Raw genomic sequence first — 25,731 nt, 5'->3', positions numbered from 1 at the left:
CATTTAATTGTAATGAGAAGACTTAGGATAAATAAACAATTTATTAATCCTAAAGGAAGAAAATGACACACAAGGTTAAATGATGAAATCACGAAACCCTAGAAGACGAATTAGCAATGCGAGAATGACAATTAGGTCTTGATTGAAGATAATTGATATCGATCATGATTTGATTTTGGATTGATAAATGACCAATGTGATAAATGATTTGATTGAGAAAATGCACCAATTGACGAGGAACAATGACTAATTGATCCAAATTGACATAATTGAGACAGACAACGATCGATGGCAAATCGATCGCAAAATGACAAGATTGACAAGAGGACAAGAATCGATGACAAAATAGATTGCAAAATGATAGGATTGAAAATGACCACGATTGATGACAAATCAATTGCAAAATGACAAGATCGAACATGACAACGACCGATGACAAATCGATCGTTAAACGACAAGATTGAAGGATTGATGATAAATCGACAAGATTGATAAGAGGACAACGATCAATGACAAATTGATCGCAAGATTGACAGGAGGACAAAACCCTAATTAGGATTGACGATGTCCAAAATGATGACAAATAAGCATGCACATTGATGCGACAGGATAAAATTGATCAAAATCATGATTGGATAGTATTGTCGACAAGACCAAATTCGAGAGCGAGACGAATGAAGAATGTAGACGAATGACTCGATGTTTGCAAATGATAAAAATCAAGTGCGAAATATGGAAGAAATGTTAATACGACGCAAAAACCTAAAATGAGGCAATGCGCAAATGTTAAAGTATGACTTCGCAAGCGTTGACCATTTTTAGGTGTCTACATTTTGCCCCTCTTTGAGACAATGTGATTTTAAGCATTGTTTCAAAGAACAATAATGAAAATGCCCCAGATGATAATAATGACATATGCATGCCCCCTCGAGGAATTGGCCGGAAACGTGTAGAAAAGAGGCCAATTGATTGATAAAAATGATAGGATCGAATAGACTGACAATCGGATATCGGATGCATGAAGGACAATCAATTGAAGACGCAAAGGACCGCGACCAACATAAGATGGAGAGGATGCACGTCCATCGATGCACTGACAAAGATCTATAAATGAGACCAAAAGAGGGAAAATTGCTCATTTGCACTAGACAAAGAGGAGGATTTGTTGCTCTGGACAAGGACACTTGCAGAGAGATGGTGAACATTCCAATGGCAGATCACCTCGGGGAACGTGTACGCACATTTAGACGATCGGACGACGCAAGAGCAGCGGTATGGATCTCAAATACCCATGTTTTCAATTTCATGAATTTTGATTACTTGTGGGACAGTGCGAGGCCCACAGGGGATGCCGAAAAGGACTCCTGCGCTTGTGTAGGGTGAATCCTGCACTTGTGTAGGGTCTTCTGCACTTGTGTAGGGAGACACAGGCGCAGATTACCTGACACAGGCGCAGGTTACCTTACACAGGCGCAATTGTGCAATGCAAACACTAATTTTGGTCAAAATGACATGCAAATGATCCGGAAAAGGGGAATAAGGGTAGGATAGGTCAAATTAGATGAAAAACACCCTGAATAGACATGAAAATGAGGAAATGCAACCCGTAGGAGCAAACCCTAAAACTGACAAAATTTGCCCCAATTGTGATGCAAAGTCGATAGTATCCGTTGATCACACGGGAAAACCGACCAGATTGCTTCATGCTATGACATAGACTCAGGAGCACAGAGAGAGATACCTTAGCAGGACTTGGGATATACTATGTCACATTCATGCCCGAGATTAGGGCAAACACAAGACTGCTTACCGCATTGGTAGAGCGATGGCATTCAGAGACTTCGTCCTTCCATCTAGCGACTGGAGAGGTGACAGTGACACTGGAGGATGTATGGCATATCCTCCGAATTCTGATTCATGGAGAGATGATAGATTATGACCCAGTGACAGGGAGAGACGCCTTGTGCAGATTGTTTGAGTGCGATGCAGATGATCTGGATATCGTCGAGAGGGAGATTGGCTGGGAGACTATGGCATCAGAGTATGATTGACGGTATGTGGTGATAGCATGCCTACTAGCAGGAGACAGACGAGGACATGGATTCCCTATTGGATGGGGAAGAGTGCTAGAGCGGATGGTGACAGAGGGGATGGTGTATGCATGGGGACCATGTGTACTGGCTATGCTCTATTTTCAGCTGCATCAGATAGCATATCAAGGAGTTCAGACTTTGAGCTGTGGGGTTACACTGCTACAGGTATGGGCATTTGAGCACATAGCCATATGTCGACCGATTACTGATAGACAGGTAGTACCACACCGACCATATGTGTATTGCTATGGGGGAGCACTGAGATAGGGTCCTTTTGGATACATATTGTACTAGCAACATGAACTAGACAGACTGAGAGAGTTCATATGGAGGCCATATCATGATTGTCCAGGATGGTCAGATGATAGTGAGGACCTACCGTATTGTAGACAGGAGAGGTACCTGATTGGGTGACCAGTGAATCACCAGAGAGTGATTGAGTTGTACCTGCCAGAGAGAGTCAGATGACAGTTTGGAGAGAGGCAGGATGTATCTAGGAGGACTGCACACTTTGCCTGATCTCACAGAGAGACGAGTCAGTGGGGGAGTATGATTCAGCCACACATAGCCTATGCCGACTTTGCACAGCTATAGCCGAGACAGTGGGATTGGAGGTCAGATGTGGTGGACGCTAGGATGACAGATGAGTATGATAGATGGTTTGCACGATGGCGGCCAGTGCCATTGACAGATCCGGATATTCCAGTACCGAGGCGACAGGAGGACTTCCCACTCATAGGAGAGGAGGAGGGAGATGATGAGGATGAGGAGGATGATGAGGATGGAGATGAGGATGAGGAGGATGATGAGGATGGAGATGAGGATGAGGATGATGGGGATGATGAGGACAGAGATGAGGATGGTGGGGATGAGGACGGAGATGAGGATGGGGAGCAGGAGGCATTATAGGACATACCCATAGAGCCAGAGACAGCTAGGATAGAGGAGATGGAGATATTCAGGGCTACCATAGCGAGTCAGTAGGATCACATTGCGACTTTAGAGGGAGAGATAGCCAGACTCACAGCAGCTCGAGACACAGCAGTAGCACAGGCACAGTGAGAAGGATAGAGAGTCACTGAGTATATTGGGTCGATCTGGGATGCCAGTGTATGGGAGCTAGGACAAATGTTGGTAGAGACCGGAGAGGAGATATGCCATTGGAGGACACTATATGAGAGTGCAGTTCCACTAGAGCAGAGAGCACCTTCATATCGGGCACGATCGAGGACAGAGAGCAGGGCACGCTCTCAGAGGTCATTGAACAACATGGGGGTGAGTGGACCGATGAGGCCACCATAGCCAGGACCAGGGGGGACATCATCCACGAGACATGGCAGGGATGAGGAGGACAGAGGGAGCACCCAGTGACAGAGGCACTTGCTCCTTACGACAGACAGTAGACATTATGTAGTTTGACATTTTGTAGTCAGCCTATGGGCCATACTTAGGATAGACAGTCTGATTTTGTACTCCGATATTATTGTGACAGATGATATGATATGCATCGATATGATGAGATGCAAATGACTTATGTGATTTTCCATGTATGGATGGCTTATGCACTATTTATGCACCATTGTGGAATATGTATGGATATGTTTTTTGTTTATGTGTTTTTTTTATGCATTTATAATATGAAATGGATAAAATACTTGATATGATGCTTAATGTAATGCAAATGTACTAACGAAATGGATGCAGGATGCAGCATATGTGTGCGGGGAAATCGGAGCACTAGACCGAACTAACTATCCGAACTGACAGAAGAAATGTTAGTAAGAAGAAAAATGAGACAGAGGATAGTTAAAGATGAAGAAAAACTTGCTTTCAGTAATGCACTTTGTAGGTGAGAACCTTTATTTTTATGTAGCAAAATGGATGCGTAGCATCATGGCATTGAAGGCCAGAGCTGAAATGCAACCCTTTGTGCAAAAGACAGACACATCATAGACAAACAACAATCATAATCAAAAAGAAAAGGACCATGATCCATCCCGGTCACTCTAAATCACTCAGTGACATCATCGAGCAACATAGAAACATGACCGAAGCCAAAGATAAATCAGTAAAAAGATAAGATGCACAAATTCCAAGAAATCAAACAAACATCTTGATCTTCATTGTCAAAAGTTGAAAGCGTTGATAGGACAATCATGTTGTCTAGTTTCAGGACCTGCGGTACCCCGTCTAAGACAGGACACAGTCTGGTTTCGAGTATACCACACCCTGTATAAGACCCATAATAGTGGAGACAAGGACAAATGAGTTTGAGGTTGATTGATATGACAATGTTGATCAGTTTGAATGTCTGGTCTGAATGAAAAAAGTTTATCTATTAATGCGTGATTTCATTAAAGCGCAGCGTTGGATTGCGAGTTGTTGGATGTATACTCAATGATCTGTCTTATGCACAGAGGGGTTATTCATGGCAAAATGCTTGTTTTTGGACTTTAAAATTATTTTTTTGGTCTTTTTTTTTTTCAGGACTTTTTAAAATGTTTTTGAGATTTTTTTTCAGGACATTTTTAAATGTTTTTGAATTATTTTTTTAGGACATTTTTCAATTTTTTTGAATTATTTTAGGACATTTTTCAATTTTTTTGAATTATTTCAGGATATTTTTCAATTTTTAAGATTTTGAAGATTTTTTCAGGACATTATTCGATTTTTTTTTTTGATCTTTCTCAGGACATTTTTCGATTTTTAAGATCTTTCTCAGGACATTTTTAAATGCAAAAGTTCCAGTGATCGATCATGACAAGGGAACACACCCAATGCGCATCTAAAGGACATACATAGACCGGGACCAAAACATATGGACAAGGAACCGGGGTATGTAAGACAATGATGTTGACCAATAACAGGCTTGGAATAGGACATTGGGTCAAGACAAAGATAGACATGAGAAACTGGCCGAGAAAAAGCATAGCTTAGAGGTCATGATAGATGACGGAGCAACGATCTCATTTTACACATGGTGCCTGTTTGCCAGGTTTTCACCAAGGTACTTGCCCCAAGCGCCTGTTTGCCATGTTTTCACTAGAGGGCGAATCATTTTTCTTTACTTTTTTGCTCTTTTTCTTTTTTCTCTTTTTCACTTTTTTTTTGTATTTTCTCTTTTTTTGATTTTTTTTTGTATTTTTCATTTTTTTGATTTTTTTTGTATTTTTTCAGGATCATATTTGAAGAAGTACTGATAGAAAATTGTGGCCAGTACTTGCAAAGATGCATGTTGTTTATAAGATCAGACAGAGGTTCACCTTCCGGGGTAGCAAGATGATCTGCCCCCGAGCCATATGCTGCAGTTACTATGAAAGGACCAACCCAATTAGGTTCAAACTTACCTTTGATGATGTCAGTAGACTGTGCATTCTTAGGGTTTGCCTTTAAAACCAGGTCTCCCACTTTGAAGTGTCGCCCTTTGACCTTCTTATTATAAGAACGACGGAGACGGTTTTGATATGCTTGCAAATGTGTCAGAGCTGTCTGACGTTTCTCATCTAACATCTCAAGCTGATGCAGCCGAGAGACTCTGTGTGTCTTGTCATCAATCATATGTTGCAAGGAAACACGCAAGGAAGGAATCTCCACCTCCAAAGGTAAAATAGCTTCTGCACCATACACCAAGGAATAAGGTGTTGTGCCAGTAGGTGTGCGGATAGAAGTGCGATAGGCCCATAGTACTGGATTCAACTGAACATGCCAATCTCAACCAGCATCATTGACAACCTTTTTCAGGATCTTGATAATGGTTTTATTTGATGCCTCCGCTTGACCATTCCCCTGTGGATAGTATGGACTGGAGAAATGGTGTTGGATATGAAACTTTTCGTAGAGTTCTTTAACATCTTTATTCTTGAAGGGACGACCATTATCTATGACTATGGCAAGGGGAACCCCATACTGGCATATGATATAATTCAGCAAGAATTTTGAAATTTGGACACCTGTGATATAGGTCATGGGGATAGCCTCGATCTATTTTTTAAAATACTCTGTGGCTGTAATGATGAACTTGTGTCCATTTGCAGAGGTCGGGTGAATCTTGCCAATAAGATCCAATCCCCATTGAGAAAAAGGCCACGGAGATATGATAGAATGAAGCTCTTGGGCTGGTGCATGAATGTAGTTTCCATGAATCTGGCATTTGTAGCACTTCTTAACAAAATCATGAACATCTTTTTCCAGGGTGGGCCAATAATACCCAGCACGAATCAACTTTTTAGCTAAGCTTAGACCATTGAAATGGCCCCCAAATATACCATCATGAACCTCGTGTAAAGCCGTTTGTGCTTCATCAGAATCCAAACACCTGAGGAGGGTATGGTCAAAGGAACGACGGTAAAGGGTGTCGGCGATGATGACATATTTGGCTGTCTGTCAAATAAAGGCTCGGCGTTGGTTAGCGGAAAGGTTGGGTGGTAAGGTTTGGGATTTAAAATATTGATAGACATCATTGTACCATGGGGAGTTGGGACCAACAAGAACACACATCACATCCGCTGTCAGAATGTCAAAAGAAGGAACCAGCAATTGTTAAACTAAAAATTCACATTTGTCCATATTGTTTGGCATATTCAACATGGAAGCAATCGTAGCCATCGCATCTGCCGACTTGTTTTGCATTCTGGGAACTTGATTGAAATGGATAGCCATGAATTTGGTCTTGAAGAAATCTACCATATGCTTATAGGGAATAAGCTTTTCATCTTTTGTTTCGTAGTCATCATTCACTTGTCAGATGACTAATTGAGAATCTCCATAGACTTGCAAATGCTTGATGTTCCAGTGGACTGCTACTCGGAGTCCTGTAACCAGTGCTTCATACTCTGCAATGTTATTGGTATAGTGGAAAGTTATTCTGTAAGACTTTGGAATAGCATCACCTTGAGGGGTGACAAACAAGATGCCTGCTCCAGACCCGAACTTGGTATGGGACCCATCAAAGTATAACTTCCATTCATTAGAAGATGTGAAAGCAAAGACTGATTCATCTGGAAAATCGGTCAACATGAGATGATTATCAGAAATAGGAGCCTTTGCAAGTTGATCTGCTATGACTTGTCCTTTTATCACCTTTCGCTCCATATACTCAATGTCAAATTCACTGAGAATCATGACCCATTTTGCTAGGCGACCCGTCAAAGCTGCTTGGCTAAGCAAATATTTTAAGGGATCAATTTTTGCAACCAACAATGTTCGGTGGCTCAGCATATAATGTCAGAGTTTCTGCGTTGTAAATACCACTACTAAGCATGCCCTTTCAATAGTTGAATAATTTAGCTCATAGCCTACCAGTGTCCGACTGATATAGTAAATAGCTCGCTCTTTGCCATTCTCATCTTGTTGGGCCAAGAGAACTCCTAATGTCGTTTCAGTGGCAGAAATATATAATAAAAATGGCTTTCCATCTATCGGAGGCATTAGAATAGGTGGCGACAACAAATATTCTTTAAGAGCTTGAAAAGTTGCTTGACATTGCTCAGTCCATTTGAAAGTGACACCTTTATGCAATAGATGCTGAAATGGATGACATTTGTCGGCCAACTGAGCTATGAAGCGACGGATTGACTGGAGCTTTCCTTGCAGACTTCTTAATTGCTAGAGATTTGAAGGTGGAGGCATATCCATTATTGCTTTGACTTTGGCAGGGTCGACCTCAATGCCTCGGTGAGAAACAATGTATCCTAGTAACTTTCTAGCTGTGACACCAAATACACACTTCTTTGGATTGAGCCTGAGTTTGTAGGTATCCATTCGATCAAAGATTGGGCCCAGGATGGCTAGATGACTATCTCGGGTGACAGATTTGCATAACAAGTCATCAACATAGTCCTCCATCAAAGTGTGCATGAAATCATGAAAAATTGTCGTCATTGCTCTTTGATATGTTGCGCCTGCATTTTTTAAACCGAAGGGCATCACATTCCAACAGTAGGTACCCCAAGCACAGGTGAATGTTGTCTTATGTTGATCTTCAGGAGCAATGTGAATTTGGTTATAGCCAGAGAAACCATCCATTAATGAAAGCATCTCATATCTAGCCGTCATGTCCACTATAATGTCTATGTTTGGCAATGGAAAATCATCTTTAGGGCATGCTTTATTGAGATCCCTAAAATCTATGCAGATTCTGATGCCCCCAGTTACTTTGCTAACTGGTACTAAATTTGAAATCCAGTCTGCATAATCAACGGGTCTGATGAAGCCCACATCTAGCAATTTTTTTAGTTCCACTTTGACCAAAAGGGCCACCTGAGGATGCATCTTTCTAAGTTTCTGCTTGACAGGCTTAGCATCAGGTTTTAGTGGTAAATGATGAAGAACCAATTCTGGATCAAGGCCAAGCATATCTGCATAGGACCATGCAAAGTTGATCTTCTTCTCAAGAAAGAAATTGACAAAATCTACTTTTTCCTGTTGTGACAGAGAAGCGGCAAAATGAATGACCTTAGGGTTGTCAGGTGTACCCAAATTGATTTCCTCGGTCATTTCCACAAGCAATGTTGATTTGTCCTGACTTGATAGGGGTATGTCCACTCTTCCACCTTTGGGCACCTCAGAGAGGTTTTCACCCACAGGTACATCTTTTATTTTGACTTTCGTATGATCAGAGAGTGCCTTATGGTTTTCACCCAAAGATCTATTCTTTTGATTTTTTACTATTTCTTTTCTTTTTTCATTTTGATGACTGGAAGAGGGAGTTGACTCCCCAAAATATTCCGTGGAATCTAGGTCAATAGAAAATCCTGCCTTATGATCACCTTGTGGTATGCCTTCTCGTAGTCAAAGGAATTCTGCAATTGCTTCGTCATTTTGAAAATAGTCCAATGTGAGCGGTTCTTGTTGGTCATGTTGGATAAGCTGGGGATAGATGAGGGGCATGTCATCATCAGTTGTAAGGAGAGAGAGGGCTGATATGGTAAAGATATGAACATCTGTAGTGTCACTATCCGAACTGCTTGTATCGGATTTGGGTAAAGATATGAACATCTATAGTGCACACACATAATTGAAAGCAAGTAGGCAAGATTATTGATCAAGAGTACTAGTGTAAAGCGGAAAAATCGAACCCTAGTTGTTCTCCCCTCCCCAACTCCAAGGAGAGAGAAGGGAGAGTCACTAGGGTTGATGGTTTTCACTTAGGGGAGACTTTACATTCAAAAGAGGGGTTGAAACCCCCAAGATCCAATCCCACGTAATGCAAGATTGGATTCTAAATGAGTTTCAAGGGTTGTGATAGCAAGGATACCCTCTTTTGTAAAGAATGTAGATAGGATGATTGAACTAAGAATGCATGTAAAGTAGGAAATACTCGCTTATAAACAGAGATAGGGATATGGGATGAAGCTGCAGACCTAGAATTAGTAGTAAAATGTCGAGGCGGTGCTGTTCTATAAATTTGAGCGAAAGTTGATGGGACGATGGCGCCCGGCGTGCACACGGTCCTCCGAAAAATCCGCGAAATGAAGGTGGATCTGTTCGTCTCTACACAAGGATTCCAGTTCTTCAATTATAGCCATGTACCTGCAACCTACACATAGAAAAGAGAGGACGATTGGGGGGTTAGGGATTAGGGGTTTGCCTTTAGGTCAAACCCCGGTTTTGGAATTAACCAAGAAATGAGAATGCTGTAAATGTAAATGTTTGTAATGTAAACAAGTACTGATACCTTGTTGTAAGAATGTTTGTATTCTTACATGCGAAGGTGTAATGTATTTAGTATGTTGTATGTGATCTCCTCTTCAATGGTTGAATCCTTGTCTTGAATGCAACACTTAGCCTTGAATGGAGACTTAGAATGCTCAATTGCTTGAAGGAATGCTTGAATGCTTGAATGCTTGAATGTTTGAATGTTTGAATATCGCTTTCGCCTCTTGCTCTTGCTTATTTTCTTCCTCCCTTTCTAGGAGAGGAAAAGTAGTTTATATACTTGTCAATTAGGGTTGATAGACTGATTTTTCTGACCTTAGGCCGACCAGGAAACATTATTCCCCGAATTGTAAACTTAAAGACCCAATGCCCAAAAGAGACCAGGCCCAAAATAGGGCCAGGGACCAAGGTGCTGGGCGCCATGGTCCTGAAGGACCAGGGTGTTGGGCACCATGGTCCCACCTCTCGGGACAGCAGGGTGCAAGGAGGGATCATGCCAAGGTGCAGAAAAATGCAGTTTTTGGTGTCACAAGCAGGTTTCAGGGTCTCCATTCAGGTTTAATGTTGCATCGCCATCGTGAAGACCCAAATGCAGTCGAAATTGCAAGTGTCACAAGTTTAGGATGCTACATTTAGCCCCCACTTTAGCGGGAGTATAAGCATACGCCAATACTTCCGGTAAAGTACAAGGAAACAACATTGAAAAACTTTCACCACATCAAGGAGGCAAGATACACCAAGCCCCCAATGGACTAAGGATCTTACAACTTTGATTGACAAACTAAAAGGGAAGATCACAAGGGAGAACCATGACTATCAGTAGTAAGGTTCCCTCACTATGAGTCATGCAAGAAAGATATAAAAATTTTTCAAGGCAAAGCTAAATTCACCAAGAAACTTTCAAGTATCTTGAAAAGATATGAACGGGATGTATGCCCCCCTACGTTAAAGCGATCGCACACACCTCACCGGGGGTGATTTCTTTAAGGTAGTGATACATATAAGAAATGAGAAGGGAAAGGAGCACATTATCACAAGGATTTAGCCCCCAAGTGTGAGATAAGCCCAAGGATAATAGACACAAAACACAAAGCACAAGGTGACTTCGCTTTCCTCGGGGTCAGTATGCTATATGATAATTCATGTATATCATATGCATGTATGCATAATTTTTCTTCATTCCCCAATCAAGGAAGGTCACCTAGAAGAAGGGAACACATGTGTCTTTTGAGTCAACATGAGAGAGACCAAAAGAGATCTCAATGCTTTGCATCGTCCTCAAGTAGACAACACTAAGGACAACAAATAGAAGAATGAGAATAACACATAGAAGAAATAACAAAAGAGATCAAGAGAGGAGGAGAGAGTCTGCTATACTAATGTACTAGTCTTGCACGTCATCTACCCCCCGATCTTGTTGATCAATATTTTGGGAAGGCAGGAAACATGCTAGAGGAGGAACATCCAGCACAGCAGATGGAGCTATCACAAGATCCAAACAAGGGCTATGTTCATGTTCCAAGCCACGTTGTTCCTGTCTAGGAGCTAGGATAAGTGCTTTAGAAAATTCGTTAGATAAATTGTTATCAACATCAACATATTCATATTCACTATCAGAATGAACAGGAGTAACATTTTCATCATGAATAACATTTTCATCTATATCATCATCAAGATTTATAAAAATAGGATCTTTAACTCGCACAGGATCAAGACCATCATGCATCTTATGTTTAGGAGATTTCGGCTCAATCATCGGCTGAGGAGAAAATGGAATAATACTAGCTGAAGGTGTTTTTGGGGATTGCAAAGTTTGAGAAGCAGCTGCCTGAGCTCTAAGACAACGCTTTCATCGGCGTTCACATGCAGAACGATTTCGTCTAGTCTTAGTAGGAAGTTGAGAAGATTGAGGAGGAGGAATGTTCTCATCCTTATCACTTGGGTGTTTAGGTTGTGGTCTCTTAGGTTGAACAATAGGAGAAGAGAAAGGTCTCTTCTCTCCATAAGAGGAAGGAGGAGGAACTGCTCCATATAAAGGAGGAATATTTGGTTTAGGAAGGAGATCAAGTCCATCATGACAAGGAGGTATAGGTCTACCTTTAGAAAGTTTATTAGACATGGGCATAATCACATTCATAGGGATGGGTTGGGAATCTTCTTGAGGAAAGACATTAGTTTTATCTTTCAAAGGAAGAACTTCCTTCTCAAGAATAATAGGAATGTCAAGTTTGGGTGTTCTAGGTTCACTTAGAGATAGGATCATATCTTTTTTCCACTTTTGATAAGATTTAAAAAGATGATCACTTCGCGGAGGAAGAGATTGGAATTGTTTAGGCCAAAAGTAATCAATAGGAACGCTAGAAGTTCTTTCAGCTGGTTTAAAGAGACTATGATTGACAGTAACAACTTCACCATTATGGGGAAATTTCAAACACTTGTGAATAGAAGAAGCAATAGCTTTCATGGAAGATAGCCAAGGATAGCCTAGCTTCACACGAAATTGTTCGGATGATGGAATAATAGCAAAGTGCACATCAAGGGATTTTTTATGGACCTCAATAGGTAATGTAATAGAACCAATTGCAGGAGAAGAAAATGCATCAAATAATTTCACAACTACATTTGTTTCGTCATAGATCACTTGATTCAATTGCAAAGTAAAAAGAAATTCTTCAGTAATGACATTAACCATACAAGAAGGATCAACAAGCACTCCACGGCAAGGTGTGTTCTTGACTTTTGCAACTATATATAAAGGACCATCAGGTGCCCTGATAGTTTCACTGGAATCAAATGTGATGGAAGGTTCTTTAGGGATTTTCTGCTGCTCTACAAAGTTAATCACATTCGGAGTCATAGACACAAGATCATCAGGTGAGACAGAGGAATCATTAGTATCAATCGCATTAGACGTATGAGAAGGCAATGGATCAGTAAAAATCTGAAGATTTTGGTTTGGAGGAGCTACAGATTTGTTGCCTTTATCATTCACACCAGAAACAGAGATAGTATTATTATCAATCAAATCTTGAATTTTTCCCTTTAAAGCAAAACATTTCTTAGTATCATGCCTAGGATGATGATGAAATTGACAAAAAGATTTGTTATCAAAATAGGGTGAATTAATCTTTGCAGGATCTATTTGCCTTATAGGGGGAAGAGTAAGCACATTTTGTTCCAATAACTTATTCATAATACTATGGAATGATTCATTCAAAGGAGTAAACTTTCTTTCTTTCTTGAAAAACTTAGAAATAGGAGGCACACCTGATGCTGCATTCACATTGTTGTTGATGATGTTTTCATTGAATTTAATGGACTCTCTGTTTGGTTTAAACTTCCCAAATGGTTTTTGACTACTATCACCCTTATCACTCGGAGCCATAGGATTTGCTTGTTCCATTTGACTCACAGTCAGTTGATAAATGTGAAGAGTTGCGCACAACTGTTGGAAAGAAGTAAACTCAGAAAATAGAAGTTTTTCTCTAATATCTTTTTGTAAATTAGAAATAAAGATTCTTTGAATATCATTGTCAAGTACTGGAAAAGAAATTTGAGCATACAAATGCTTATATCTACCAATGAAATCAGTCACTTTTTCTTTAACACCTTGTTTACAATGCATTCAATCAATCAAAGTAACTTTAGGACTTATATTGTTTTGAAATTGTTGAATAAAAGCATTTGCAAGTTGTTCGAAAGAAGTAATAGAATAAGAAGGCAACGAGCAATACCATTGTAGGGCTTTATCTCTTAATGTTCTAGTAAACAGTTTTGCAAGCAACCTTTGGTCATAAGCAAAATCAGTACATATTGTTTGAAAGGTCTTAACATGTGTTAGAGGATCACCCTTACCATTATAAAGCTCCAAATGCGGGATTTCAACATGTTTAGGGGGGATAGCTCGAACAATGTCAAGAGAAAGTGGGCTCACAACATCAAATGTGGGCACACTAAACTTAGATTGATTCATAGAGGCAATTTATTGCTGTAAAGAAGAGACAGTTTGTGCAAGATTGTTAATGGCTGCTTCAGTCGAAGAGTTCATATTAGACATGTTAGATTGTGATGGAGGTGTTATGTTATTGAAAGAAGGTAGAGAGTAAGGTGGTGGAACACTATGATAGTTAGTCATAGGAGATGATTGGAAAGGAGGAACACTACAAGGAGGAATGGAAGGGTTAAATGAATTGCCCCCTTGCACCAGGTTCATTTGTGGAGATGAAATAGGGACACTCATTGAAGGAATGAATGAAGAAGTTGGATTGAATGAAGGAAGAGGGTTGATTGAAGAAGAGGGATTGCCCCCATGACTGGTGATCATAGGAGGAATGTCTTGTATTGAAGTAGTCATTATGTTTGATGTAAAAGTAGGTATACTAGCAATAGAAGTTGTCAAAGGAATAGAATGATTAACTTGAGTAGGAGGTTGTGTATAACCTAAGGTTTCGGCACAACTTTTCATTGGCATCACATTCGAATCCACAATGTGTGCAATACCACACAAAATATCAATTCCATTCTTATCACTTTGAACCATACGTTTTAGACCCTCAATTAACGAAAGAGCTTCACTATCAAGGTATTCTTGAGACATCCATTGTCGAAAATCATCAAATTGGTTATCCAATTTTGAAAGTTGTTCTACAGAAACCTCATGGAGAGCTTCTTCATCATTAAGAGGATTAGAGGAATTACCCATGTCCTCATTAAAAAGGCCATTCAAATTAGGTTCCATCTCCTCGGTAATTACACCTTGGAAAGACTTAATTCTAAGGCTTCGTCTAACGGGAATAGTGTAAGTAGGGCTTATTGTTGTAAAACTCATGCACTAAAGGGAGAGAGAAGATTTTGAATTTTAGAGGTAGCAAATTTCAATAAAATCAGCCAATCTCCTAGATTTAAGTTGTTAAATGCAATCAGGACAATCTCCCGAAATTTCGGAAAAAATGTCAGGGACCGTGGCGAACAGAGTGCACACGGTCCTCGCAACTTTTTTCAAAATTTTCAAGGATGAAAGTTATGATGATTTTAAAGCTAATCTGAAAAAATTGAGTGATTTTACGATCTGTAGATAGGCCAAATTAAAGTTGCAATCTCGAAATTGAACCCTACCAAGATTGTTGAAAAATGTAAATTTTGAATTTTGAAAAAGAGAGGGAAACTGAAATTTTGAATTTTATGATTTTAGAGGGAATACTGAAAGCAATGCAAGTTTTGAAATTTAAAAGTTGACTTGATTTCATACAAAATTTGAATTTGAAAGTGGAAATCAAGGTTGTTACAATTAAACACTTAATTTCAAAAGTCACAAACTGCAAGAATTTGAATAAAGCATTGAAATTTCGAATGAATGCTAACACACTTTTCAGATTTAGGACAGTAAGGAACACAATTTTGATACAAATTTCAATTTCAACAATTTTTTGAATGATTAGAAGCCTCAATCCAAGCAATTGCTAGACCAACTTTGACTTTAATTTTGAAAGTGTTAAATTTGATAAAATCAGCCAAAATTCTGGATTTTAGCAGAAAAATACAGTAAGATCTAGCTCCCAAAATTTCAGAAAAAATGTCGGGGATGATGGCGCTCGGGGTGCACACGGTCCTTGCAACTTTTTTCCAAATTTTCAGGGATGAAAGATATTGTGATTTTATTGCGGAATTCAAATTTACAGCCGATTTGGAGGTGTTTTGATTAGTGAAATTATCAGTCAAAGGTTGAATCAAGAAGGTCTTAAAAATTAGGGTTTTGACATTTAACCACTTAATTTTCAGAATTAAAGCACAAATATGAATTGACAATTTGCAATAGAAGGGTAGATCTGAAACAAGCATTAACAATTAAACATTTCACAAGTTTAATTACTTAAAAAGAAAATTTTAGGGTTTTTATGGAATTAGCCTCTAAAATTTGCAAAAGATCAAACATGGAAATGTAATTAAGGAAGCAAATTTTCAGATCTAACCATGAATAATGAGAATGAGGATGTTCATGTCGGGTTCACCAAAATGTAAAGCGGAAAAATCGAACCCTAGTTGTTCTCCCCTCCCCAACTCCAAGCAGAGAGAAGGGAGAGTCACTAGGGTTGATGGTTTTCACTTAGGGGAGACTTTACATTCAAAAGAGGGGTTGAAACCCCCAAGATCCAATCCCATGGAATGCAAGATTGGATTCTAAATGAGTTTCAAGGGTTGTGATAGCAAGGATACCCTCTTTTGTAAAGAATGTAGATAGGATGATTGAACTAAGAATGCATGTAAAGTAGGAAATACTCGCTTATAAACAGAGATAGGGATATGGGATGAAGTTGTGGACCTGGAATTAGCAGTAAAATGTTGAGGTGGTGCTATTTTGTAAATTTGAGCGAAAGTTGATGGGACAATGGCGCCTGACGTGCACACGGTCCTCCGAAAAATCCGCGAAACGAAGGTGGATCTGTTCGTCTTTGCACAAGGATTCCAAATCTTCAATTACAGCCGCGTACCTGCAACCTACACACAGAAAAGAGAGGACGATTGGGGGGTTAGGGATTAGGGGTTTGCCTTTAGGTCAAACCCCAGTTTTGGAATTAACCAAGAAATGAGAATGTTGTAAATGTAAATGTTTGTAATGTAAACAAGTACTGATACCTTGTTGTAAGAATGTTTGTATTCTTACATGCGAAGGTGTAATGTATGTAGTATGTTGTATGTTGTATGTTGTATGTGATCTCCTCTTCAATGGTTGAATCCTTGTCTTGAATGCAACACTTAGCCTTGAATGGAGACTTAGAATGCTCAATTGCTTGAAGGAATGCTTGAATGCTTGAATGTTTGAATGTTTGAATATCGCTTTCGCCTCTTGCTCTTGCTTATTTTCTTCCTCCCTTTCTAGGAGAGGAAAAGTAGTTTATATACTTGTCAATTAGGGTTGATAGACTAATTTTTCTGACCTTAGGCCGACCAGGAAACATTATTTCCTGAATTGCAAACTTAAAGACCCGATGCCCAAAAGAGACCGGGCCCAAAATAGGGCCAGGGACCAAGGCGCTGGGCGCCATAGTCCTTGGGGACCAGGGCCCTGGGTGCCATGGTCTTGAAGGACCACGGCGCTGGGTGCCATGGTCCCACCTCCCGGGACAGTAGGGTGCAAGGAGGGATCATGCCAAGGTGCAGAAAAATGCAGTTTTTGGTGTCACAAGCAGGTTTCAGGGTCTCCATTCAGGTTTAACGTTGCATCGCCATCGTGAAGACCCAAATGCAGTTGAAATTGCAAGTGTCACAATTTTAGGACACTACAACTAGAAATGTGATTGACTAGAAATTCGATAGTCTGATTACCAATTAAGAATCAAGGGCTATTGCATGATGGGACAAGAGACTGGATATGACAATGTAAAGTAGTGACATGGCATGCGGGACATGTCAAGAGGTTTTTGAAAAATATGTTTAAATTTTGCGTCCTTATGTCAGATCAAGATCAAGGAATGAAATAGAGTGTATGGATAGTGATAAGATATGGATAGGATAAGCAAGACCAAGAAGGGATAAGGGACATGGACTGAAGGTCAGGGTAGGCTAAGGGATAGTGGCCAAAAGTTGCAATAAGCCAGGGAATATGGATGAAAGGTTATAATAAGCAAATGGATAAATGACCAAAAGTTATGATGGACTAAAAGTTGCAAACAAGATACATGATGCTCATGAAGATCGTCAGCCTTGTCAAGAGCAAAGGTGGAAAGAGAAACTGGACATGAGGGACAATAGGATATGAAGGGTAATGACAGGGGTTCGATAGGATAATGAAGGGCAATAGGATATGAAGGAGGAAATCTGCCCCCAAGTGTGGTGTGCAAGAAGTTCATAGATTACGCATGAGGCCTGTTTGCCAGGTTTTCATCATGGTACTTGCCCAAGGTGCCTATTTGCCAGGCTTTCACCAGTGGACGAATTATTTTTGCTTTACTTTTTTTTCTTTTGTCTTTTTTTTTTTTTTTTTTTTTACTTTTTTTGTATTTTTGACTTTTTCAATAGAAGATGGACACATGATAGGGGATGGAAGAAGGACTCAAGCGTCTGTTTGTTTGTATAGTAGCCTTGAAAAAAAAATGGACCATGACCTTTAAAAGCATGCTCAAAGACGTTGGTAGGATGAGGACATGGAAAATGAGATGAAACTAAGGCAAGGATTTATGCAAAGGATTGGACCAGACGGATGGAAGGATGGAAAATATGCATTGGATAATGGATAGGGTATTGGAAGAATTGGGCTTCAGTGAATGGAAATGTTGGCAAGATCAACATTGGCACACACCTTGAGGGGTGATGGACTGATGGAGGAAAAATGGATCTCATATTGTGAGATTTGGATGGAGGAATAGCTATGGATTTTGGGACGTAAGGGCCCAAAATGGAAGAAGAAGGCAATGGAGGAACAAATTTGAGAGGTTTGGATGGAGGAATATCAATTTTGGATGCCAAGTTGATTGTTTCTTTAGGATTTTGTTCTTCAAGGAGCTGCTTAGGGATCCACATGGTTTTTTATTTTTTATGCTTTTGTGGTTCCTTGGAGTGCATTGCTTGCACAAGGGATTTAGGAACCCATATATATTTTGACTTTGCTTTATTTTGCTCAGTGGGCCTTTGTGGCCTTTTGGATATATTTTTTTCTTTATAGATCATATTGTTCTTTGTTTTGACATGTCGATTATATTGGACATGTTGATCCTTGAATACATGTGGATTTCTAGACTTATGACTTTTATACTTGGCATCCAAATTGCTTGGAGGAGGAAAGGAATGAATGGATGGATATGAATGAAATGGAGTTCTTTTGGATGGATGAAATTTACTCAAGGATGTGTGCCTTTGCTGACCTTGCATAGAGGATGAAGGGATATAAGGACCTAAGATGGATGGAAGGTATGATGGGGAAGGTGTATGTTTGGATTGTGATGGAGGGATACCAACATCTTGAGAGTGAGTTGTGTAGACATGACCCTTAAGATCTTCTTTGACATGAAGGGATTCTTTCTTATGGAGATCTACTCCTTTGCCTTTATGAATATCTTGACTTGTAGGAGACTCTTTTCTTTGGGACGAAGACGTGAGTCCATTATGAGGTGGATATGATATGAGAGAAATAATGAGATCTTGAAGTGGATTGGATTGTATCAAAGTGGAAGAACCCATCATGCATGTCGAGGGTTCATGAACATCTTGCACTGACATGTTAGAATCATGAGGGGGATTAGGATCATGAGGAGGACTAGGATTGTGTAGTGGACATGGTTCAATGACAGGCTCTTCAAGAGATGTAATGGGAGAAATAATGGGATCATCAAAAGAAATGGGATATTGGAGTGTATATGGAGCATTAACACAAGGAGATGGAGGAACAAAAGGATCTTGTGGAAGATTTAAAGGAATAATTTGATCTTGACAAGGAGGAAGATCATTGGAATCCTCTTTAAAGGTGCTTTGCTCTTGACTTTTATTAGGATCATCGAAAAGGCTGGAAGGGATATCTTGATCTTTCTTAGGAAGTGGAATGTCAATGGGATTTGAAAGGACATTGTGTTCTTGGAATGGAAGGGAATCATTTGGGATTGGATGGACTAGGATATCTTGATCTTGCTCGGGGAATGGAGTGTCAATAGGACTTTGGATAGGATGGACAAGAATAGGGGAATCATTGCGAGTGTCTGGGGAAATGGGATCTTGGTCAACAATTGGATGGGATGATAAGGTTTCAAGATCTTGATCTTGATTTTCATTAGGACTCATTTCTTCGTGCTCTAAATTATCCTCTTGATATGAGGTTGGACTTTGGATATGCATGGGGGATTCTGACAAGGAATCAATGTTTTGGCATGAAGGAGATGCACTTTGAACATTTGTGATGGATTTTGGCAAGGAATCAATCTTGAACGTGAGGAAGAAGGACTTCGAATGGGGTCCTCTAAAACAGGTAATGGCAATAAAGTGCATGGTGGCATTGGGTCTTGTATTTCTGAAACATGACAAGGATGTGCATCATGAATTGGATTATCATGGCAATCAATTATGGATAGCCCTTGGCTAATTGCATCCTTGGGTGTATTATTTGATGAGGACCATATGGAATGTTCTTGTGAAACTTCTAAAGGTGTAGGGATAGATGCCACTGGAGAGTCAATTTGTTTGTGGGGAGATGAGGCATTGCTAGACATAATTATATTAGTTTGATCTTCCTCAAAGAACTCACTTGGTAATTTCCTTAAGATCATTGCAGTAAAGCCACCTTTCTTTCGAGGTTTTGACATGATTGGACCTGGAATTTGAACTTGTTTTTGATTTGATGTCATGTTTTGATTTCAAACTAGATGTTGATCAGATTGGTTTGACATGTTCAAAATTTGGCTTGGTGCATGTTGCAAGTTTTGTTTTTGAATTTGTGATTGTGGTTGTTGACATTGATATGTTGATTGAACTTGTCGATATTCCACCATTGGTTGAACTATTTGTTGACATTGTATAGTTGGTTGGACATATTGTTGAAATTGGACCATTGGTTGTGTCTGTTGGAAATGTTCTAACTGTTGAACAATTGGTTGTGATGGTTGAAAATCTGATTGACAGTAGACACCTTCTTGTTCTTGTTGTGGAGGCACATAATGTTGAAATTGATGTTGTCTCCTTTCTTGAAATTGTTTCATCATCTCTATTTGGGATAGGAGAGCTGGTATGTCTGAGTGTTCAAGAAGAGATCTTACATCAATTGGCTCGATATTTGGATTTTGACCTGGAAATTTTCGAAACATTTTGGACACTTGTGATCTATTCTTCACAATGTTTTTCACTTTTTGTTCCAATATCTCATTTTCTTGAGCTAGTTTCTCCTCTAGTTTTTTTATTTGGACATTTACATCATCATGATAAGTTTGATCAATGTTGCTTTGTTGTTGGGTTGGATAGAATTGTGATTGCATTGTCGGTTGATATGTCAAACTTTGTTGCATCTTTGGTGCTTGGAACCTTCTTTCAATAGACATGTCACTATGCAAATGCAATATTTTTTGGAATTTTTCAAGGATAATATATGATATGCAACTAAATGCAAACTAAATAGATGAAAATGCAATCTATGGCAAGAATGCAATCTATGTTTTTGGTTGTTTTCGAAGATTTTGAAAAACTTTTGAATGCAAATCTAAGAGAGGGACCCTTGGGAAATTGGAATGATGTTTAGACCTCAAAGGACAAAAGGACCAAATGACAAAAGGACAAATTGACAATGTCTCACCTATATGCTTGGATACTAAGCTAGGTTTGACCAAATGACATTGATGACAAAAAGACAAAAGTTCGATAAGGTCTAGACTTCTTAACAATGACTTAGGGTTTATCAAAGATTTGGATTACTCAAGTATGACAAAACCTAGTTTTGACACTATATGCAAAGGGACAATTACTATGAAAATGACCCTAATATGATTGATAATGACTTAAGCCTAATGAAGAGACTTAAGGTATGTGAATATGAATGTATGACAATGGTATTACTCTAATGCAAGAGGACACATGCAAATGGATGACCCTTGTTGATATGCAAAGGAGTATGACCTAGGTGAAACTTAACCTTGGTACTTGACAATGAACTTTGCAAAATGCAACCTAGGATGAACCTAAATGTAAGTGACATGAATGTTAAGACAAGATTTTGAACAATGTTTGACAACCATGTTTGAAAGTGTTTTGAAGTTTGTTGGATGAAATGCTCTTATGTTTAACTTTGTTTTGAATCAATTTGTCTCGCTTTTGAAATGGGACACAATTCAACTTTTGACAAGTAAAGAAGACAAGATATTTTATCATAGACTCAAGACAATCATGCTCATTCCCACATTTCTTATGGTAGGCAAGGACATTAGGTACTTGAGAGGTAGACTCATTATGGGATTCAAGGAGAATACATAGATGCTTGGCCCCACGGGCTCCCCTCCACGACACTCACTTCTCAGAGTAGCCAAGCATCAGTCCCCATGGAAATCTCCCCATGGCGAACTTACTCTTCCAAGTATCTGAATTTGTCCTTCTCAAGCAACTAGAAGGGTTTTTGGCCTCTAAAACAAGGTGTTTACTAAGGATTTATGTTAAGTGTTACTCCTTGATGTCACGCAAGCGTGATTGAGACATTAAGCCCATCAAGATACCAAACAAATGTAGTCGCGCAAGCACAATTTAGACCAAGAGGCCCTACTTAGATGTTGATATGAGAAAGAGTTCAAGGGTCATCACTTCCCAAGTAACTACAATTCCCACATAACACTTCCTTCAAAGCTTTCGCTCATCGGGTATTTTTTTTATAGTGAGTTAGAATGCCAAGGAATTCTAGCTGTACTCACTTTGGGTCATTCCCTTCTCACGATTATCACTTGCTTACAAAAGCAAAGTGGTCGGGAAGGCAGGCCCTCTAAAGGAGACACACAATCAAAGACAAAAGCATGGTATCGAAGATCTGGATTTCTAATCACCCTAAAAGGATGAGAGCATACTCTCCTACTCCAATGTCACACTCAATAATCAAAGCAAAAACATGTTCATTCCAACCTATTAGAAATCACTAGGTGCCTAAAACATTTAAAGACAAACACCAAGATTAGTTGTTTCTCCAAGGCAACCTGCAAAAACCCAAGTTAGAAGTTTGATTTGTTATCTTTGACTATCGATTCTGCATAACACATGTTAGTAGTTTGATTTATTGTCTTTTCCATGCGTATGCCAAGATTCTGCACAGATAATTAGTACCAAAATCCAAAGCACAGAAAACAAAATGCAAAAACTAAACAAATTTCAAGTAAAACACTGCATTTTTACCCCTGTTCTGGACTTTACATAGGCGTAGAACCCATGACACAGGTGCAGAACCCATGACACAAGTGCAGAATGTATTTAACACAGGCGCAGGATGCTCAACACAGGCGCAGGTTGTCTGACACAGGCGCAGAAGTCCCCAGAAAGCCCTGCACTGCCCTGTTTTTGGTTTTTTTGGCCTGTGAATCAACTCATAAGCACTCAAAGACACAGTAAAGGGGTTAGAGGGTTAGTGTTCACATCGGGTTCACCAATTAATGTACGTTAGGAAATAGGAAATCATCACAAACATTATAAACATACTAATCTAGCCCAATCACGAAAGCAAAATTGCAATGATCTATCCTAAACAACACTCAATAGAGACATGAAACAAAAGCATTCAAAACTAGAAATTAAGCAAACCATAGGTGTGATTTGAATGCTCCTTCATGCGGATCCATTGTTCTTCTTTCCTCTTCAAATGGTTTGGTTGTGGATCTCACCTACAAGTGCACATACATGATTGAAAGCAAGTAGACAAGACTTTTGATCAAGAGTACTAGAAATTCGATAGTCTGATTACCAATTAGCTTTGATTGATGAAGATCATCCAATTTATAGAAGAATTGGAGAGATGACAAGATTAGCATGATTCAATTCAAATGGAAATTGCAAATCAATTATGTCAATTATGACAAATTATGACAAATTATGCACCTTCTATGCAAAATTTGTTGATTGATAATTTATGACAAATTATGACAACTTCTATGTCAAAATTGATTGATTGTCAATTATGACAAATTTATGACAAATTGACATGTCATTTCCATGAATTTAGGAGAGAAATAGGAGGAAATTGAAAGTAGGAATTAGAAAATTAGGAAATTAGAAAATTAAGAATTTGATAGAAATTAGAAATTAGGTAAATTAATTAATAATTTGTCATTTATTAATTAATTCACAAAGAGGAATAATTAGCCAATTAAATGAACATTTAATTGTAATGAGAAGACTTAGGATAAATAAACAATTTATTAATCCTAAAGGAAGAAAATGACACACAAGGTTAAATGATGAAATCACGAAACCCTAGAAGATGAATTAGCAATGCGAGAATGACAATTAGGTCTTGATTGAAGATAATTGATATCGATCATGATTTGATTTTGGATTGATAAATGACCAATGTGATAAATGATTTGATTGAGAAAATGCACCAATTGACGAGGAACAATGACTAATTGATCCAAATTGACATAATTGAGACAGACAACGATCGATGACAAATCGATCGCAAAATGACAAGATTGACAAGAGGACAAGAATCGATGACAAAATAGATTGCAAAATGACAGGATTGAAAATGACCACGATTGATGACAAATCAATCGCAAAATGACAAGATCGAACATGACAACGACCGATGACAAATCGATCGTTAAACGACAAGATTGAAGGATTGATGATAAATCGACAAGATTGATAAGAGGACAACGATCAATGACAAATCGATCGCAAGATTGACAGGAGGAGAAAACCCTAATTAGGATTGACGATGTCCAAAATGATGACAAATAAGCACGCACATTGATGCGACAGGATAAAATTGATCAAAATCATGATTGGATAGTATTGTCGACAAGACCAAATTCGAGAGCGAGACGAATGAAGAATGTAGACGAATGACTCAATGTTTGAAAATGATAAAAATCAAGTGCGAAACATGGAAGAAATGTTAATACGACGCAAAAACCTAAAATGAGGCAATGCGCAAATGTTAAAGTATGACTCCACAAGCGTTGACCATTTTTAGGTGTCTATAGAATCAAAAACATCCACATGAAAAGAACACCATAACACAAGATGTTTAACGAGGAAACCCGGTGTGGGAAAAACCTCAGTGGGATTTGTGACCCACAATATTCACTTATTGGCCAATAAGAGAATATTACTTACAATAGGGACCTGCACATGCAGGAAGGCCAACTACCTAGAGCACACTGCTCAATAAGAAGTCACACTGACTTACAATGAGGATTATGCAAATCCAATGATCTGTACTATTTTACAATAGCATCTTCAATGCTAGATTCAGTACCGGTTCTTGCTCTGTTCTTTACATATACCCTTGACCTACAATTTGCACATTAGGTCTGCCTTAGAATTTTCTTTATGCTTCCTCTCCACATCCTACAAATGACTACAATGATCTCTTTTATATACAAGAGTCATTTTACAATTTGCCAAGTCAGCTTACAATAATAAACAAAATATTACATATCAAAAATCCTGTCGGCCTCTGTGCCGGTATACATCTTTTCTTCTATGCCGGTGCCGGTGCCGGTGTAGAGTGATCTTTCTTATGCCGGTATAATGTCTTGTTTGAATAATGCTTTACCGGTAGAATGTCTTGTCGGTACCATAGGATTGCAAGGTTGCCTGTGTAATGCTTTGCCGGTATAATGTCTTGTCGGTGGCATAGGATTGCAAGGTTGCCATCAATGACAAAACCTTCAATCACACACAATGTCTCATTGGAGTGTCCATATGCCAACATTTTCATAGTCCTCTCTACCTTTCCTTTCTGCCTGCTACACAAACACTTGTTTGACAATCAACATTTGCACAAACATTTCCACACCTACACATGTAGGGCTCATCTCCATGGATGATGATCCTCGGGTGCAGACGTCGATTTAGTGATCGATGTCTACACCCCGATAGATTTTCCCCCCATTAATTATAAGTAACTAAGGCTTATATACTAAAAGACCAAGTTAGAACTAAGGCACATACCAGTGGTCCACAACAACCTCTAGTACCTTCAAACCCTCTCGCCTCAGTACTCATGTCATGGAATGTGCAACATGATATCTTCTCACTTTTCTCACCAAGGACTCGATGAGTTATGTGTGTGTCAATGACCCCTCCTTGGGCCTCATGTGGCTTATGTAGGCCCTTCCTTAACCCTTCTTGCCACTTTTTCTCCATCCTCTATTTCTCTTTCCTCCAAAATTCTTCTCGCCTCCCCTTTTCTGCTCCTCTTCATCTTTTCCTATCATTTTCTTCTTTTTCAAGAATTTTCTTGAATTTTTTTACATTTTTAATTAAATTCTTGAGGGGGCATACCTCACCTGTGTCTTCATGCTAGGGAATATTT

The sequence above is a fragment of the Cryptomeria japonica genome, chromosome 11, assembly GCF_030272615.1.
Source record: "Cryptomeria japonica chromosome 11, Sugi_1.0, whole genome shotgun sequence".
Lineage (NCBI taxonomy): Eukaryota > Viridiplantae > Streptophyta > Pinopsida > Cupressales > Cupressaceae > Cryptomeria > Cryptomeria japonica.
Note: the sequence above shows the minus strand (reverse complement) of the source record.